Source organism: Lagenorhynchus albirostris, chromosome 1 (genome assembly GCF_949774975.1).
Source record: "Lagenorhynchus albirostris chromosome 1, mLagAlb1.1, whole genome shotgun sequence".
Taxonomy (NCBI): Eukaryota; Metazoa; Chordata; class Mammalia; order Artiodactyla; family Delphinidae; genus Lagenorhynchus; species Lagenorhynchus albirostris.
This window is the reverse complement of record NC_083095.1, coordinates 131128004-131147741: the sequence shown is the minus strand read 5'-3', so window position 1 is coordinate 131147741 and position 19738 is coordinate 131128004. Positions and strand designations below refer to the sequence as shown.

Below are 19738 nucleotides of genomic sequence, written 5' to 3'. Positions count from 1 at the left end.
TGAGAGCCAGGGGTCTGAGCTCCTCTATCAGCCCCAGGAAGTTCTCAGGCAGTTGGGGCTGATCAATGATGGGACCCTGGCTCACAGGATGAATGCCAGGGGCCCAGGGCCAGCTGGGTTCTGCCCTATCTGACAGTGAGGAGGGAGCAATCCAGGGCGGCCCCCCCCCCACCCCAAGTATGGGCACACCTAGCTCTGAAGGAAGACATCCAGTTCTACCTCCAACCCTGGATTTTCTTTTCCAACGGCAAGATTGGTTTTAGCCTTACCGTCTTTCATCTTTACCACAGGGGAGAGAAACCTACAGAATAGTATCCATTTCACCAAGGAAGAAACAGACCCAGAGCCAGGGATCTCTGACAGAGCCCTGGGTAAGGCATCGTCCTTTCCTGGTAGCCCCCTCTCCAACCCCCACTCTGGCTCTCTGTGACTGTGTGTGGTCGTGGCTAACATCCATCAGTTAGCCAGACCTGTTCCCTGGTCCACCACCTGACTACTTGCCCCAAATAGGGCAAAGGTGCGAGGGTGTCCTGGAAGACGGGAAAGTGGGTATTTGTTCTGAAGGCCCCCCAGATTACTGGTCTTCCTTCATAATTATGCCACATCCAGTCTAGGCCTCGCTGACCGTGGAGCGTGATCCCCGTGGCTTTCTTATGACTTGAAGTGCAGAGCGTGGCCACCTAGGGAAAGAACTAGGACAGTCAGAGTTGTTGAGCCACTGAACCTGCTGCTTCTGAGTAGTGAGCTTCCCATCCCTGAGCAGACGCTGCCATCCCTGAGACCTTCCCCTCCATCTTCCTGCTCCTCCAAGCACAGTCCCTCCCGGCTCTTCCCCACCTCCACACCTTTGCTGGTTTCTGGGTTTCCTTACCCAGAATGTCCCATCAGATCTCCCTGTTTCCAAGAGGTCTTATTTCACTGACCACCTCCTGCGTGCTCGGGCTTGTGCTGGCCGGTGCTGTGGAGGAGACAGAGGGAGGTAAGCGCTTGTGACACAAGAGTGAGACAAGAGTCATAGTAACAGCTCACATTCATCGAGCACGTGCTATGCACTGGGTGTTGCTCTAACGTGTGCCTCATCTCATTTATTCCTCACAGCAAATATGAGATAAGCTCTTTTATTTATGCCTGTTTTCCAGATGAGGCAACTGAGGCTCTGAGAAGTTAAATAATTTGCCTAAGGGCACAGGATGGGTCATGGCACCGGGATTTGACCTCGAAGTCAATGACTCAGCACTCGAACATCTGCTGCAGTCAAAATCAGTGGTGGAGTCAGTGCTCTGGTCTCTGGGGGTGAGGGAGGGGCCTGGTGCTCTAAGAGCCAGGTGGGCCTGGGGCTGTTAGGAGCAGGAAACCTGTGAATGCCATTCAGTCTTTGGAGAGCTTGGCTGCTGTTAATCTGAATGTCACAGCCCTTGACACAGAGCCTGGAACCAAACGGATTATGAGTTCAATAAATGTTTGTTGAATGAATGAATGAGCCCCATTTGCAGAGGGGATCCATTGTGCATTCATTCAATCAGCTTTTATTGCAGACTTCCTACATACCAGATCTCATTTTGCTTGTCACACACATACACACAACGCTCTGTGAGGGTCTGGTCTGGTGTGGCGGGGGGTTGGGCAATGTCAAAACGGAAGGGTATGGGGTTTCAGTGCTGAGAAGCCCACAGGCCTTGGGTCCAGCCTGTGATCCCTGAGAAAGGAACTTGAAGCTTGAGGCGGGAGACCAGCTTAGTGAGGAGACAGCTCTGGGACATGTCCTTGTGGGGGCAGGGGTCCTCAGCCTGATGCCACTTGAATGGGGCGGGCACATTGCAGTGCCCCAATGTCTTGAGAATAAGACACTGTCTCCATTTTACAGGCAAGGGACAGATGATCTAGTCTACAGAAGTAGTCTGATGAAACCAAGGGACAGAAAGAGGGGCAAACTATTCAGACGCCCCAGCACCATCCCCCGCCTTTAGAGACAAAGCGAGGCTCTGTCAAGAGAAGGAAAAAAGGGCAGGGGAGGAAGCTGGGAATTCAAGGCAGGCCCAACCTTCCATCTCTGCCCCTCCTGAGTTCCCTTTCTCTGTCCCAACCCCTCCCTCCCCCCACCTACCTCCCATCCTCCAGCTGCGGCTAGTATAAGAAAACTGACATTTATCAACCACCTAGTACGTGCTGGGCACTGTGCTGCATCTCTTAACTAACACTAAATGACAGATTTAGTTGTGCCTGGCACATAATAGGTTGCTCAATAATTATTTATTAAATAAACGGATGAACCACGATCCTTATTTTACAGGTGAGGGAGCTGATGAACAAATAAGGAATTTGTTCAAAGTTGCCCAGTAGGAAATTGGTGGAGCTGGGGATTTACCGTTGCTGTTATTACTTACACTATATAAGAGCTACTATTTATGGAATGCCTATTATTTGATGCATTGGTCGCTTTACATAAATTATCTTACCTACTTTACAGGAACCCTGCACGTAGCTGGGACTCTTGCCATTTTACAAATGAGAAAACTGAGACCCAGAGAGGTGTAGTATCCTTCCCAAAACAGCCAGCTCCTAAATGCAGAAATAGGATCTGGATCTAGACTTCCCCATGCTTCCCACACTCCTAGCTTCAGGGTACCAGGAACCCCCGCAAGTAGAGATGTTGCCAGAGCATGGATTTCCCTCGGCACAACTAACCAGCGCTCACCAGGGCTCAGGCCCTTGGGAACAAGACTCCTAGAACCTGCCCTTGGTTCCCTGTGGGTCTGGGGCATGGACTAGGAATCAGCAGAAAACAGCCCCAGGTTCAAATTGTCCTCTTCCCCTTCTCATGTCTCCAGCAGAGCCAGGAAGACTAGGCTGTCCTCAGCCCAAGAAATTTCCAGCCCTTTTCTGGTCAGGGCTGAGCTGGCATTAGTTAGGGGTTGGAATATCTAGGAAAGGATGCTGGAAGGAGGAGGATTTGAAGTGGAATTCATTTGCAATGGAGTAGAACTTGGACACTTGGAAGTGGGAATGAAGGACATCTGGGGTAGGTGTAACTTTACAAAGATGGCTGGGGTGGCCATTCGGGGGACAGCAGAGAAAAGCCTAGCTGAAGCAGAGGGTGCGTGTTGGTGCAAGATGGGAAAGATGAGAGCACCTGCAGCGAGGGACTTGAGAGTCCCACAGCCTCTTCAGAGCCACTCCATTTTCTTGACCGTGGGAGGAGGAATCAAGGTTTCCTGTCTAGTCTGAGACTGGGAGAAGGGAGATCGGTAATGCATTATCCAGAAGAGAGTATTGTGATAGAGACCCACTGTAATGAATAGGTAAGAACATCACATGATTAGCACAATGGTAAGTAAAATACATATGCTAACTCCCCAAAGTATCTCACAACTAGATTAAACACCCCTCCTGCAACGCATTCTCACTGAACCTTTCTTTCCTCCATGGGGCAGGGGGTGGGGGTGGGGTGGGGGGATGCTGGGACCTCACTGGCCCCATTAGAGGTGAGCTAGCCAAGATCCTGATGACAGCTGACTCTGCCCACCTTCCTGCCCTGAACCCTGACTACAGAAGTTTGCGTAGCCACCATCACCACCCAGCTCTCCCACTTTCCTGTCCCCAGCCATGTCAGCCAAGGAGACCGAGGCGGGTAACCTCAGGCCCATGCTGTCCACACCCAGGCACTGTGCCTGATCATATCTGACTCCCTGCCAGGAACGCTCAAGCTCACACACCTGCCTGCGGCTCTCAGTTCCCTGTTCAGGCTGCTCCCTCCCTGATCCCTGCAGAGGGTGGAAGCTTTCCCCTGTGGACAGCAATCCGTGCTGCAGCACCAGCAGGGCGCCCTTCCCTTCCCACCGCTGCTGCTGCCATCTTAGAAGCACCGCAGACACCAGCTCACCTGCCCTTCACTCTACCTGACCCAGCCTCCACCCCCAAGAAGGTAAGACAGGGCAGGGGTCACTACAAGGCACAGCCTGTGGAGGAATTGTGGAAAGAGGCCTGGGGGCCCTGATTTTTGTGTGGTTTCCTTGTGGCCAGTGGTAGGACTTTTCCAGGAGATCTTGGTAGGGATGGAGAATTTTCCCTGAGCCAAGTAGTAGACTGTGAGAGGCTTCCCAGAGGAGGTAGTGATGGTTACGTCCACTTTGGAGAGGTGGGGAAGGAAAAGAGTTCACTGGTGACCCCGGAGTGCAGAGAGAGGGGCAGAACCCTGGCACCATCTCTCCCCTTTGCCCCCAAGACTGACCACTCCCTGGGAGGACAGTGTTGGGGGGTGGCACATTTGCCCCAGGGACCCAGGGCAAGTGTGGAGAGTTAAATCCATAAAACTAACAAGAGAGGGTGAGTCCCAGGAGTGATGAGCCCAGTGTTAGGGTGAGGATGGGTGGGGGCAGCCTGTGCCCCCAAGGGGGTGGGCAGGAAGTCCCTGGCAGAGGAGCCAGGAGCATGAGGCAGGAGACCAGCCTGACAAGGCCCAGGGCACTCAGCCTACCACCCCTTTCATGGGCGGGGCACACTGCAGTGTCCCTGGTGCCTGAGAATGGGGTGCCACTCTCTCAGGATGGATTTCACTCCAGGCCTGATGAAGGTAAGAGGAGAGGCCATTCAGGGTGGGCCCCAGACATGGAGTCCAGTCTTGCCCACTCAGCATGTGGGTCTCCCACAGGGTCCTGCATTTCTCAAAGGAAGGTCGAATCCAGGCCCTTCCCTCTGGCTTCCTCATAGAAGGGTTCTTTGTGCTCAGGCCGGAGACTGGGAGCTTGTCCAGGAAGCTGCAGGTGGTCCTCCTGCCCTGGGGAGGGGGGGCGTTCTGAGAACTTCTCTAGCCCAGTGACATCCCTCTCAGGCCACGCTGACCCTACTCACCCTCCAGTTCCCTGGGTGTTTCTCTTTGTTGCATCCAGAGGTTGCAAATTGGTGGCCTGCACACTTGTTTGCTTCCCACACATAGTTTTGTTTCAAAGAGGAGGTTACATAAAAATAGATTTCAGGTTTCTTGGGAAAAGAATCCCCTCAATTTTGTTCTAAAAAACTGTCTTAAAAAAAAACTAGTAGGGAATTCCCTGTTGGTCCACTGGTTAGGACTCCACGCTTCCACCTGGGGCTCAGGTGCTACACTCGGTCAGGGAACTAAGGTCCCACAAGCCGCACAGCGTGGCCAAAAGAAAGAAAAAGAAAAGAAGAAAATCAGTAGATCTGACAATGCTGGGCTGGTATTCCACACGGAAACAGTCAGCAGTGGCCCTCATGCATCTACAGTGCCTCCTACAGTTCATCTTTCTCTGTGCCATTGCCTTCCTTCTGCCCCTGCATGTCTTAAACATACACCTTCCTTCCACCCTCATTACTAAACTGAGATTGATTTTCCCCACACAGCTTCTCCTCCAGTGGATCACAAGCCCCTTGAGGGCAGGAACAATCGCTGTGCTTCCAGGAGCTGGCACAGGGTTGGCACATAGTAGGTTCTCAATGAATGTACGTTGAATGAACATGCCTCTCACTCAGGCCCTCAATAGCCCTCCTTTGCCCTCAGGACTTAAACCCCTCTCCAGATCCACAGTGGGGGCCATGAGTCCCAAAGTCTTCCCAGAAGGAGGGGACGTCATTCTGGGTCTTGGGGGAGCGAAGGGGCAAGAAGGGCACTTTGCCTGACCCTGCTCCTCCTTAAGGCGCTGACCTCTTCTGGAAGTGCGGAAGCATCCACTCAGTTTTGTTTTGCTTTGTTTTTTTAATCTAGAGGCATCATTGCAAGACCGAGGGATGAACTCATGCTTTTTAATAAAGGAATCTTCAAATAGCCCTTGTAGCTATTCCATCAATCCACTGGAGCACCAGCCACAGAGACGACTCATTCACTAGGTAATTGCCATCGTTCAAGTGTTGGATGGGACACTGTGAGATGTCACTTCAGTGAATTTTTGCTTAATCAAGTGCCTTTTCCCCATAAGGCTTGTACATTCTGAAAGCCCAGAGGATATCAGTGAGGGATGGACTTGGTTAGCCCTGCTTACCAGGTCTCCTTATCCCTCTCCTAAGTAAGACCCCGCTGGGATGTGACTGTGGGAGGGCCTGGGGTCAGATCTCTCTCCTGGAGGCCCAGCAGAGCACACATAGCTCCAGGTTTTCATTACGTGCTCCCCCACCCCCATCTGGTTGCTAGGAGGCTCCAGGTTTGTAATGAGAGCTCCCTTCATTATGGAAAAGGGAGCTCAATGTCCTAGGACACCTTCCTCTCCTCCCCCACCCCTACTCCACCTGGTCCTCCTTGATTCACAGGTGCAAGGCAAGCACTGCCCAGTTATCCTTCACGAGGAAGCTGACGCTTCTCTGCTTTTTTAAGATGTGAGCTCTGGGCTGCAGACAAAGCGATAGAGAATGCCTGCGTTGAGTGAATCACTCTTTCACCTGATTGCCCCTGTGATCAGTGGCGTTCCTGGGATGGTTGGGTGAGAGAAAGGCTCAGGTGCTGGACAGGCTGAGTCTACATTAAGAATTAGGGCTCAGGGAGAGGCCAAGGATAGGATCAGTCAGGGCAAGGGAGGGGCTCCGTGTGTGAGCAGGGTCAGGGCTCAGTCTGCTCTCCCTGACTCAGCTCCCTGATCTCTACTGTAAACGGTACTTCACATACAAAATGAGAAACAACTTGTCACTCTCCTGCCTCAAAACCTCCTATGAAAGAAAGAAAAGAGAAAAAAAATGTCAGTGGTTCCTCGTGGCCTTTAGGATCACAAAGCAGGACATTTAAGGGACTTCCCTGGTGGTTCAGTGGTTAAGACTCCGTGCTTCCACTGCAGGGGGCACTGGTTCGATCCCTGGTTAGGGAACTAAGATCCCACATGCCACATGGCCCGATGACAACAAGAACAAACAAATAAATAAACAAAGCAGGACATTTAAGACCCTCCTAGCTTGGTGTCTGCTGGTCCCTGCCCTCCTTGCCACTCCCATCCACATACCTTTCGTTCAAGGCAGATGAGCTGCTCGAAGTCCCTGATGTGCCTGCTTCCCTCTTGCCTCTGTGTTCTCAAGGCCATTTGCCTTCGTGGGACTGACCCTGCTTCCCCCTCTGTAGGGCCTAGAAGCTCCAGCTGTAGAACTGAACAAAGTTGGGTGTGATCCCTGCTTTATCACCTGCTGGCTGTGGGACTTGGGGCAAATAGCTTAGCCTCATTCAAGCACAGAGGCAGCCGTGCATGAGCCAGGGTGAGGCTTTCAGGGTGTGTCCCCAGACAGGTTTTAACACATATGACTCATTTTAATCATTCGTTATTCCCCTGTTGTGTTTATGTCTGATTAACACTTGGCATCCCAGTCCTACCCCTTCCTAGTGGCCTTGCTAGACTGCTGTGACTGGAGAGGTAGAAAGGACACTTCCCAGGCTCTCTTACAGCTGAAGCTGTGTGTGAATGCTGCATTCCAGAAGTTAGACGCACTTTGACAAGACTGGGATGGCAGATCTGGAGGCTATCTATGGCTGCTTTGGGCTGTTTGAGGCCAGCAAGCCTGGGTGTGGAAAGGCAGCAGCAGTTCAGGGTTGAGTCTTCCGACTCATGGGTGTGAGGAGGCAATAGCACGATCCCTGCTCCCCGGCCCGGCTACGGCAGCAAGGTCCCGAACCCAGTGCTTCCAGTGATTCCTCCCCTACATCCCATATTCTTTCTGCTGCCATAACCAGGTGCCACGAACTTAGAGGCTTAAAACAACATAAATCTGTTCTCTTAAAGCTGGAGGTCAGAAGTCCAAAATCAATCTCACTGGACTAAAATCAAGGTTGGCAGGCCTGGGTCCCACCTGGAGGCTCTAGAGGAGAATCCATTTCCTTACCTTTTCCAGTTTCTAGAGGATGCTTGCATTCCTTGCGTCAGGGCCCCTTCCTCCATTTTCAAGTCAGCTCTTGCTTCTGTCATCCAATTTCTTTCTTTTTCTTTCTTTGTTTTCTGGCTCTGCCCTCCCGCCTCCCTCTTATGTAACCTCCCTCGTGGGTTATATGGGGCCCACCTGGATAATCCAGGATAATCTCCCCATCTCAAGATTCCTTTTTTTTTTTTTAAAGTGAAGTATAGCTGGGAATTCCCTGGCGGTCCAGTGGTTAGGACTCCGAGCTTCCACTGCAGGGGGCAAGAGTTTGATCCCTGGTCAGGGAACTAAGATCCCACAAGCCGCGTGGCAAGGCCAAAAATAAATAAATAAGAGAAGTATAGTTAATTTATAATATTGTGTTAGTTTCAGGTGTATGGCAAAGTGATTCAGGTGTGTTTTTTTTCAGATTGTATTCCATTACAGGTTATTACAAGATGTTCAATATAATTCCCTGTGCTATACAGTAAATCTTTGTTGCTTATCTATTTCATGTATAGTTGTTTGCATCTGTTAATCCCATACTCCTAATTTGTCCCTCCCTCCCTCCCTCTCCCCTTTGGTAGCCATAAGTTTGTTTTCTATGTCTGTGAGTCTGTTTCTGTTTTGTATATAGGTTCATTTGTATTACTGATATTTTTAGATTCCACATATAAGTGATATCATATAGTATTTGTCTTTCTCTGACTTACTTCACTAAGTATAATATTCTCTAGGTCTATCCATGTTACTGCAAATGGCAATATTTCATTTTTTTATGGTTGAGTAATACTCCACTATATACATATACGTGTGTGTGTGTATATATATATATATATATATATATATATATATACACACACACCACATCTTCTTAAGCCAGTTGTCTGTTGATGGGCACTTGGGTTGTTTCCATGTCTTGGCTATTGTAAATAGTGCTGCTATGAACATTGGGGTGCATGTATCTTTTCAAATTAGGGTTTTTGTTTTTTCCAGATGTATAGCCAGGAGTAGGATTGCTGGATCATATGTGAGCTCTATTTTTAGTTTTTTAAGAAAACTCCATACTGTTTTCCATAGTGGCTGTACCAATTTGCATTCCCACCAAGAATTTATGAGGTTTCCCTTTTCTCCACATCCTTGCCAACATTTGTTATTTGCAGATTTTTTGATGAGAGTCATTCTGACAGGTGTGAGGTGATATCTCCTTGTGGTTTTGATTTGCATTTCTCTAAAAATTAGCGATGTTGAACATCTTTTCAAGTGCCTCTTGGCCATCTATATGTCTTCGTTGGAAAAATGTCTATTTGTCTTCTGTCCATTTTTTGATTGGGTTGTTTGTTTTTTCAATATTAAGTTGCATGTGCTGTTTTTATATTTTGGATATTAACCCTGTATCAGTCACATTATTTGCAGATATTTTCTCCCATTCCATAGGTTGTTTTTCCACTTTGTTGATGGTTTCCTTTGCTGTGCAAAAGCCTTTAAGTTTTATTAGGCCCTGTTGGTTTATCTTTGATTTTATCTCTTTTGCCTTGGGAGACTGGCCTAAGAAAATATTGCTACCATTTATGTCAGAGAATGTTTGGCCTATATTCTCTTCTAGGAGTTTTAAGGTGTCATGTCTTATATTCAGGTCTTTAGACCATTTTGAGTTTATTTTGGTATACAGTGTGAGGGAGTGTTCTAATTTCATTGATTAACATGAGGCTGTCCGGCTTTCCCAATGCCACTTGTTGAAGAGACTGTCTTTTCTCCATTGTATATGCTTGCCTCGTTTGCCATAGGTTATTGACCATAGATAGGTGCATGTGTTTATTTCTGGGCTCTCTATTCTGTTCCACTGAGCTATATGTTTTTGTGCCAGTACCATGCTGTTTTGATTACTATTGCTTTGTAGCATAGTCTGAAGCAGTGCCTTCAGCTTTGTTCTTTTCCTTCAGGATTACTTTGGCAATTCTGGGCCTTTTGTGGTTTCATATAAATTTTAGGATTATTTGTTCTACTTCTGTGAAAAATGTCATGGGTATTTTGATAGGGCTTGCATTAAATTTGTAGATGGCTTTGGGTAGTATAGCCATTTTAATATTAAGTCTTCCAACCCAAGAGCAAATGGATATCTTTCCATTTCTTTGAGTCATCTTCAATTTCCTTTATCAATGTTTTATAGTTTTCAGCATATAGGTCTTTCACCTCCTTGGTTAAGTTTATTCCTAGGTTTATTCCTAGGTATTTTTTTAATGCAATTTTAAACGAGATTGTTTCCTTACTTTTCTTTCTGATATTTCATTATTAGTGTAAAGAAATGCAAAAGATTTCTGTATATTAATCTTACATCCTGCTACCTTGCTGAATTCATTGATTAGTTCTAATAGTTTTCATGTGGAAACTGTTCTCTATATAGAGTATTATATCATCTGCAAATAGTGACAGTTTTACTTCTTCCCTTCTGATCTAGATACCTTTTATTTCTTTATCCTGTCTGATTGCTCTGGCTAGGACTTCCAATACTATGTTGAATAGAAGTGGTGAGAGTGGGCATCCTTGTCTTGTTCCTGAATTTAGTAGGAAGGCTTTCAGCTTTTCACTGTTGAATATTATGTTGGTTGTGGGTTTGTTGTAAATGGCTTTTATTATGTTGAGATATGATCCTTCTATACCCACTTTGGTGAGATCAAGATTCTTAACTTACATCTGCAAAGTCTCCTTTACCATTGGAAGATAATATTCACAGGTTCCAGAAATTAGGATAGGGATATTGGGGGGGTGCATTATTCAGCCTACCACAATGCCTTTCTAAAGTGGCCAAGGTAGCAGTCTCCTAGCTGGTCAGTTCTGTAGTATTCTGGGAGTCATTCCTGGAGACCCAGCCTCAAGCCTGCTCCTTCAGCCCTTCCAATGATTTTGTAAACACCCAGGACCCTGAGTTCAACCTCTTTCTGCTTAAAATACAGTAGTTTCTGTTTCCTACACCCAACCAAGACTAAAATACCAATTATCCTTCAAGTCTCAGTTCAAATGTCACCATCTTTGGTAAGCCTCCCCCAATTCCTCCAAGGTTCCTTCTTCCTACTCTGGACCCCACAGGTCCTCCTAGATCAAACCTCCCTAGTGGATCATGGCCTCTCTATCCAGCTACAGCACGGGATCAAACATAAAGGAAGGCTTCATAGAGAAGTGAACCAGAGGCCATCAGCTGAGAACAACTTCCTAAGCATTAAGCCTTGGATGTGGACTGAGGCAGGCATGGCCTGGGAAGGACTGGGATCAGCCAGGGTGGAGCCAGGCTACCTGGGAATCTAGCAACACAAGGAGGGAAGCCTGGGATAGGAACGCCACCTCAACCTTGCAAAACTCCCGGGGCTCAGAGGAAAAACAAAAGGAATCTTCAGATACAGAAGCAAGCCAGCAGCTGGACACACATGAAACAGTACATTTTTCAGCTCCAGGGCTGCTGTCCAGTCTGGGGCTTCATGGCCCTGAATTCAGAAATGAAGAAACAATGGCACGTGACAGAAGGGACAGGCCCTGATCCACAGGCGAATGCGGAGGGTCAAATCTAGAAAACAACCAATAAGCAGAAGCTGAATCTCCCTTGACAAGGCAGAAAAGGAAACAGGCCAAATGATGTCCTCAGTCTATGGCAGGCCCTTACCCCACCTCACCTGGCACAGGGCAAGCAGTCTGGCCCCAGAACCCAGAAGGGCATGCCCATGCCTGGGTGTAAATGGAGCAAGCAAACTGTTCCTTAAAAGTGTCAGATGCGTGCAACGCATCAAAGAAGACTCTGCATGCCACCTTAGATGACGTGAATATGAAGATGGGACAATAGAGAAAGACAGCCCTGCAGAATACCACCTCCACTGGCAGGCAGGAACTAAAGAGTCCAAACTAGAAAATGCAGAGGTTCTGTCCTGCCTGTGGCTGTTGTGTGCTGCGACATCAGGCAGACCCCATGCCCTCCCTGGGCCTCAATCTCTTCCATCTGTACAGTGGGAACGGTAGACTCCATGCCGAAGCGTTTAGGGAAATAAGGAAAACAAGAGAGCGCTGTGCAAAGTAGGGGGTTAGGAAGGGCAGAGGAGTGGGAGATGCAGATTCTGCACCGTGGCAGGAAAGAGGCTCTGCCTGAGGAGGGAGGTCTGGGAGGCCTGGGGTGTCACTAATGAGGTCCCAGCAGACAGGGCTGGGCATGAGTGAGCTTAAGGAACCAGCCCTCCTCCATTCTGACACTAGGCACACTTCAAATTAATAATTAAAATGCTTCCTGTCAGATTCCAGCCTGACACATAATTAGAGCAGCTCCAGGCTTTAGGCTATGGTGATGAAAACAGTTCTTGTTAGAAAGAGGCTTTTCTGGGGTTGAGCTGGGTGAGGATAGAACCCTCCTCCCCAGATTTTGCCATCACGGCCTCCCTCCATCTGCATTCCAGATAGATATAGACAGGGGTTTTCCTTCCAGCCTGGGGAGGGGTGGAGGTGTGAGAAGGGGCATCCATTTCCCCATCTGCCTGCACCAGAGGGGGTTGGACGAGGTGCATCTAGCTGACATGAGAGGACAGCGCAGGGGTCTGTGCAAGGAGGGCAGGTGGGGACTCCTTGGACTTTCAAAGGCCAGACAGAAGAATCTGGGGCCAGCTGCAAATCCCAAATGCCACCCCAACCTGTGTATACAAGGTATTGCTATCATATGCTGTCTTCCCAGGACTGCTGAGGAGTAGCTGAGCTCAGCCACCAACTCTTCAGTGGGCAAAGCAGCCCAGGCCCCTCCCCACCAACCCATGGCATCCATCACTTCCTTCTAGAGCAGAGCCCTTCCTATCAACAAAGTGGGGCATGGACCCAGGAGTCCTAGCTCCCAGCCCCTGGGCTTCTCATCTCCCCAGGAGCAAAGCTTGGAGGGGCTGTCCATGGTTGCAGAGACACTTCCAGTTTTCAGGCTCTTCCCCTATCAGGAGTTGTCCCAGAGCCTCATCCAGTCGACTCCTTCCTCCAGAGTCCAGCCCCTGAGCCCTATCAAACCATCCTACCTCCTCATCTGCCACCAGGCCTGGCCCCCCAAGAGAGGGAAGGGACCACCACCGCTTAGCTCATTCAGGGAGAGCCGTGAGTGCCAACCCTGGGGCTTCACCCTGAGGGGTCTGCCTTTAGGAGCTTAGCAATCAGCGCTCATGCCAAAGCTACCTGTTAGAAGAAGAAAATCATTTTAGAGTAATGTTGTGTTGCTTCATTGAAGTTGCCTTCATAAATATTTTAAATGTGTTTATTAGGAAAACCACAAGATCAGAGAAGAGGCTGCTGAGGCTGGGAGGAGAGATGGCTTGTGAGATCTCAGCTGCCACTGCCACCACCGCCAATGAAACATCTACTCCCTCAGAGGGGCTGGCCCTGTGGCGCCTGCAAAGAGGAGAAGCCCACGTTGTTGGGCTGCCCTCCCTGCCTTGTGAAGGTGGGTGCTCTGATGCCATGTTCCTGTCCTCAGATTGAACCCCAGAAGGCAATATAACAGAGTCCTATGGACCCAGCGCTGAGCTGGGGCAAGAGCCCTCCTCTGAATGCTGCTCTGAGTTGCTGGGCAACTGCTCCCCTTCTCTGACTCAGTGGTACAGGGGAAAGAGGTGGGAGGTCCCTTCCTGGGCAGGCTGAGGTACCCAGGTTTGTGGATGCTGTCCTTCACTCTCCTCCCCCCGACTCCTGCATCTACTCCCTTCTCCCCATGCACATACCCATCCAGAGCCACATCAGACCAGGAGCAACAGAGCCAGAGCAGGTGCACAGAGCCAGACAACCATCCCCAGGAGCCCCTCAGCCCAGGCATCTCAGCCTAGCCTCGTCCCACTCCAGTGGGCAGGGAGGACCCAGCTCAGGGACCTGGGCAAGGGGTAAGATGGTGTCTCCTGCCCCATTATCCCTCTGTGGGGGTGGGGCAGGGATGGAGGTGCCACGGCTGCCTCTGACACAGCTCCTCTCCTTGGGTAAGAGCCTATTTCTCTTCCGCAAGCCAAAGCCAACAAGCCAATTAAACCCTGAGAAAGCAGAATTGATCTGCAGGCCAAGGGATTACATTGATCTGCAGTGCTGGTACCCAGGGGGCCATGGCTGCCTCCCCCTCGAGCCTGGAGCTCCTTCTACTGCCGTCTTCAGCTGAGCAATGAGCAATCCTCCCCATGCACATCTCTGTCCTCCCGCGCCCCTCCACCCCCGCCACACCCTGTCTGACTGCCTATCCCCTCTCTGTTGGTCTGGGCTGAGCCTGAGGCCATCTGTTCAGACCTATTCATTCACATCACGTAAGTGCAGGTGAGGTGACAGCCATGAAGCCTCTGTCCTTTGGGCGATCTCTCTTCATCTCAGTCAACCAGGGAAGGGGGCTACTGCTCTTGACCTCAGTTTGCAGTTGTGACCTGCAAGGACACAGAGTACCCAGCACCCCAAGGGTTAACCGGTAGCATTCCCCACACAGAGCGTGGGAATGGGTGAACATGAAGCTTAGGGAAGCTTCTCTGGTAAATAAAAAAAGAGAATGACTCGCAATTACCATATCAATTGTTTCTGGGTAAATAGGTGCTGTCTAAGAGATTTTTTAAATAGATTATTCCTTTAAATAGGTTAAGCACCCGTTGGCAGCCTCATTTACATTAGTCATTTGCTGGGAAATCCTTTTTTCGGGGATGGTGCAGAAATAAACTTCAACCTCAGTCTGAATTCCATTCAGAGACTGGATTAATGTGGTTTGGGTACTTCCCTGCCAGCAATGTACCGGAGGACAGGGGCTGCTCTGTGCTCTGGGCTGGGTGAGGGAAATCCAGAACTGCTCTAGGGAGGATATGAACTCCCAGAGAGCAGTGAAGGAGCCAGTGCTTTATTATGGCTGTGAAACACCGAGATGCAGTCAGGGATCCAGGGGGATATACGGGAGGGAGTACATAGGATTTCCATAGGCAGAGAACAGAGAGGGCAGACCCAGTGGAGGAAGAGCTTGAGCAAAGGCTTTTATAAACAGGACTGAATATGATGCATACAACTTCTTCCGCTCTGTCAATCACCTCTGTCCCCTTCTCCCTCATCACCCGTCCTCCAGACAGAGCAAAATGGGCTCCTCTCCCAGTATTGCCAAGCCCACTCCACAAATGCCCCAGGTCTGGAGTCCCTGGCCACCAGTACATTGTCTTGTAGGGCTGACCCAGATTGTTCCAGCTGCAGTGGACGGGCGGACGCTCAGAAGGGCAGCCTGGATGGAGATATCAAGGAAATCAGCACCCTGGCCGTGACTCCCCAGTCACCAAAGCCCTCAGCGTGGTCACCCAAGGAGGCTGAGCTGGCTCTGCAACCTGGCCAGCTTCAGGTTCTCAGAATGTTTGCTGAAGCTGTCACCAGTGAGCACGTGGACTTCAAAGTAATTATGAAAGCTATAGGAACAAGAAGTAATGCGTTCATTCATTAGCAACAAATTACGCTAAATTATCTTAGCAAATAAGGCAAAATGTCAGCTCAGTGGCTGGCAGAGACACATGGTGGTCCTTACTCCCAGCGCCCTGAGAATGGGGTCACATTCTGCAGGAACCGCTTAGGAGAGGATATTGAAACACAAGAGGCAGGAAGGGAATGGGGTAGGGTGCAGACTAGGACCCTGGGAGCCTGACAGTCTGTGAATCAAGCGACTAGACAGGTAGACTCCAGATAGGTAAGTTTTAAGACTGAGGAAGGACTAGAGGCCAGAGACCTTGCAGGAGGGTAGTGGAAGGCAGTGGAGGAGGAAAGATGCTATACTCTTGTCGCTCTGGATAGAGCAGGTCTGCAGAACCACGGAGGCCACAGAATATCCTGGGGCAGAAGCAAGTTTGAGGCAGGGAGGAAAGAAAACAGGAAGAGCGTGAAGGGCGCTTCCTTGAGCCTGGCACACGCGCACAGACTGCTGGGCTGCAGCGAGCAGGACAGATGGTCCTTCCCTTCGTGGTGCTGGAGGGAGGGAGGGAGCCAGAACCTGCCGTGTGACTGTGCACATCTGGAGGCCTGGGGGCGACAAGGGAGGGAGAAGGGGAGGCAGTGGGAGGAAGAGGAGGGAGCCCCCTTTCTCCTGTCCTCAGGTGAAGGGGGCTGAGTCATCATCCCTGACACCCCATCTTTTCTCACTTCCCTGGCGCCTGGGTGCCTGGTCTGACCAAGGGTAGGAACTCAGGGTTCCTGCTCTCCTCTGGGCCCCACAACACAGGGAATAGGGCCCCTCTCTTCTCCACACTAAACAAGATCGCTTCCTTTAACCTTTCTTGCACCTGTATTGTCTGTGATTCCTTTAGTGAGAAAACAAATACCCTTGGGTCTGATTCAGTCATCACTGAGAACAGCTGGCTTGTCTCATGTGCCTGGTCTCCAAAGCCTCGGCTCAGGGCTGTCTCTCTGAATCCTATTTCTCATTAACTTGTAAGCTAGGCAGGAGCCCCTGGGGTACGCACATCAACTATTTAGCAATGATCTCAAACAGCTGCATCAGAACTTCTAGGGGTGGGGCCCAGGCACTACTCTTAATAAAACTTTCTTAGGTGATTCTAAGGTGCAGCCAGGGTTGAGAATCATTGGACGAATGTGATCTGGAGCTGTATCTCTAGGAGCTCAAGGATCAAGGAGGTGAGAGGCTGATCTGCTGTAAGCTGAAACATTTTGATCCATGGCAGGGCCTCCATCTGAAAGGGACAACAATGAAACATGTCCAGAGGAGGGCACTAGGGGTGAAGAAATCATATGAGCTGAGGGAAGTGGAGGGGAGGGGGTTCTTTTGCTTCTCAGGTGCTGGGGAAAGGCTGGGGACAAAGATCGCAGACCCTCTGTCTCTGAGGGCTGGGATGTGCACGCCCCATGAGACCCAGTGCTTCCTGTGCTCTAATGAGCACCACCTCATTAGTGGTGAAATAGTGTCACCGTAATTACCTGGAGCTGGTGGAGCCAAATGGCCAGGTCATGAACACCCTCAGACACAAGTGCAGGGAATTTAACTTGCCCTGAGGCACCTGCATCTAGTGAGATGCTGATGAACGTGGCCCCATTCCTGTGGTCAGGTGTGGTGGGTACAGGATGCAGGGCTCAGCCCAAGGCCCAGCGCACACTCAGACGGCTGCTCCCACCCCACCCAGCAAGAGGCAGACGCACTCACTTCCAAGACTGGGGTCCCAGAACCACGAAGACCGCTAGCTCCTGGGGAACTGAGGCGGGGCCACCACAAGGTAGGTGATGAAGGGGAAGGTGGTGCAGGGCGGGTGGGGGAGAAAGGGAGGCCCACAGGCCCTGTCTGCTGCTGAGTCGGGCTCCGTGGCGGAGTCCCTGAGAGCCTGGCTGGGGCGGCAGTTCCCAGCACCATTTTTGCCCTGTCTAGAATCCATTTTGCTAGTGGCCCTAAGTGTTCTTCATTTACAAGTTCTTGCTGCCACAGGGACTGGCTACAAAGGCAAGCCAGGGGCTTCCCTGGTGGCACAGTGGTTGAGAGTCCGCCTGCCGATGCAGGGGACACAGGTTTGTGCCCCGGTCCGGGAAGATCCCACATGCCGCGGAGCAGCTGGGCCCGTGAGCCATGGCCGCTGAGCCTGCGTGTCCGGAGCCTGTGCTCCGCAACGGGAGAGGCCACAGCAGTGAGGCCCGCGTACCGCAAAAAAAAAAGGGAAGAAAGAGAACTGACTTGAGAAAATGGTAAAGAAAACAGAAAAAAAAGTTGCAGAACTGTATGTACGATTTCATTTTTATAAATGTGTACGCCTGGGGAAAAGTCTGGAAGGCTATCGAACCCTTAGCAGTGCTTCCCTCTGAGTGGGGGGACTGGAGGTAAACACAACCACTCTATACATTTCTGTATTGTTTGCGTTTGTGGTGTTTGAAGCTTCTGCTCCCCACACTCTCTACGTTCCAGCTGCTCACTTCACGGCAGCTCTGCTCCTACCCCTCTGTGAGTGCCCTGCACTTGGAGGCCTGGGTTTTGGACTCCTCGGAGCAAACTTTGGCTTCATGTCTCAGTTTAAGACTTGGGCTTTGCATCAAGATCTTTGGCCATTGCCCAGCTCAGAATCTGCCAGGGTCTCTGCTCATTGGCCCACAGGTACCAGCAGCATCCCACTTGGAAACCACCTCCCGGGATGAGCAAGGTCAGGTGCCTGTCCCTGAACAGTCCCCATGGAAGGTGCCGTCCCTGCCTGTGAGTGGAAGCAGAGTGCTCTGAAGAGGAAGCAAGCAGGTAGAGAAAGGTAGGGCACCCCACACACACACCCAGTCCCCTCCTCCTGAGTAGTCAGGGCCACTAATTGGTCTTCACAGCCTTGGTTACATATGGTCCTGGAGGTGAATTCTGGTCACACCTCAAGCCAGGAAAATGAACCCTTGCTCTGTCCCCTCTTTAATATGGATGTGACACCTACAGGCTACAGCTTGTCACACTGTGAGAATTATTTCTCCATTAAAACGCAGGAGTTGGAGTTTTGCCCAGGAAGGCAGCTAAAAGTACTGCTCTCTGGGGCACCAGTCACCAGGGGACTTAGTGGCCACCTTCCTCACTCTCCAGCCCCCAGGGAAGTCCCACACCTGCCGGATCCCTCCCTTGAGTATTTGATACAGCATCATGTCCGAGCCGCCCTGTCAGAGAGAAAAAGCACCGGTTACCGTGCCTGTTTTACAGATGGGCAAACTGAGGTTCACACAGCTTGCTCTGGGTCACTGTGCTCCATCTACAAAATCACGGAGGGAGCAAGAGTGTGCAGCCCGACTGTGCAGCCCGACTGCGGGGAGGGAAAGATAAGCCGTCACGCGTGCCCAGCACTTTACAGTTTGTAGTGTCTTCTTCCTGCTTTGTCCAACCCTCGCAACTATCCTATGAAAAAAGAACTACTATTGTCCCCACCTTACAAGTGGGGTTGATGCCTGGTGAGGCGAGAACACGCTCAAGGGCACAGGGGGAGATAAGGGGCAAAGGCAGAGCCTCAGCACAAGGCTTTTGATTCTAAAACCCACCCAGAGGACCAGGGGTGGGACTTCTAGCAAGGTCTCATCCCCAGGGTCATCGACTTTAGAAGAAGCACCCCAGTTTGTAAAGAATGCCACATACTTTTCAGAAAAGGACTCGTCACCCCTTCTTAATAGATAAGGAAATGAAGGCTTAGAGGGATGAAGGACTTGGTCACAAGATAGTAGCAGAGCTGGGGAAAAAATGTCAAGTGTCCTGACCCCCAGCCCGGTCCCCTCCAGCTGCCCCAGGGCCTGCAGAATTCGGGGACTGACTGGCTGGCCAGTTCTGAGACCCTGGCACCCGGGTCAAATGAGCACTGTGCACTCTGCAGGCTCCCAGGTCCCTGAACCCGGTTCTCTGGAAACTGTTTGCCTGCCACATTCAACCCTTCTTCCCAGTCTTTGGAGCCAGAAGGTGGTGAAAACCTCAGGCCCATTTTTCATATAAGAAAACTAAGGCCCAGAGAAGCTAAATGCCTAGCTCAGGATCACAGGGTAGAACTAGGTCCTAGACCTGGACGTCTGACTCGGGCCTGGTGCCCATTCCACTGGGTCAGCCAAGAACAGCACACAGAGCTCCTTTCCTGTGTCAGCTTCTTATTGGGTCTCAGCTTCCCCATCCATGAAATGGGGGCATTAGCCCTTAAACAGGCCTGAGGTCTGAGTCTTCTGAGACAAAGCTATTAGTCTTCTGAGATAAAGCTATTCGGGGTGGAGCCCCCAAAAGTGACCAAAGGGCCTGGCTTTCTGGACAGCCAACATCACATTACCAAGGGGGAAACTGAGGCTAGAGAGGGGGTCATGGAGACCCTGTGACTTAAGGACAGTGACAGTAAGGAGATCCAGGTATCCCTACTCTGGCTTCAAACGTCCAGAAGGGAACCCTTCCTGCCAAGTCCCGCTGCCCGCCCTACTGCCACACATTTTGCAGAGAAAAAGC

The 19738-nt window shown here is 50.5% G+C and overlaps 1 long non-coding RNA gene across 2 annotated transcripts; it reads left to right on the top strand.

Moving 5' to 3' along the window:
• The first annotated feature begins 3786 nt into the window (after window positions 1-3786).
• Window positions 3787-16969, top strand: LOC132523033 (uncharacterized). 2 transcript variants are annotated; one of them, XR_009541407.1, is made up of 4 exons: window positions 3787-3922; window positions 5720-5841; window positions 13089-13267; window positions 16872-16969. It is a non-coding gene; the product is annotated as an uncharacterized LOC132523033 (long non-coding RNA). The 2 variants fall into 2 exon arrangements; XR_009541406.1 differs by lacking the exon at window positions 16872-16969 and having other exon boundaries at window positions 13089-14394.
• The last annotated feature ends 2769 nt before the right edge of the window (window positions 16970-19738 follow it).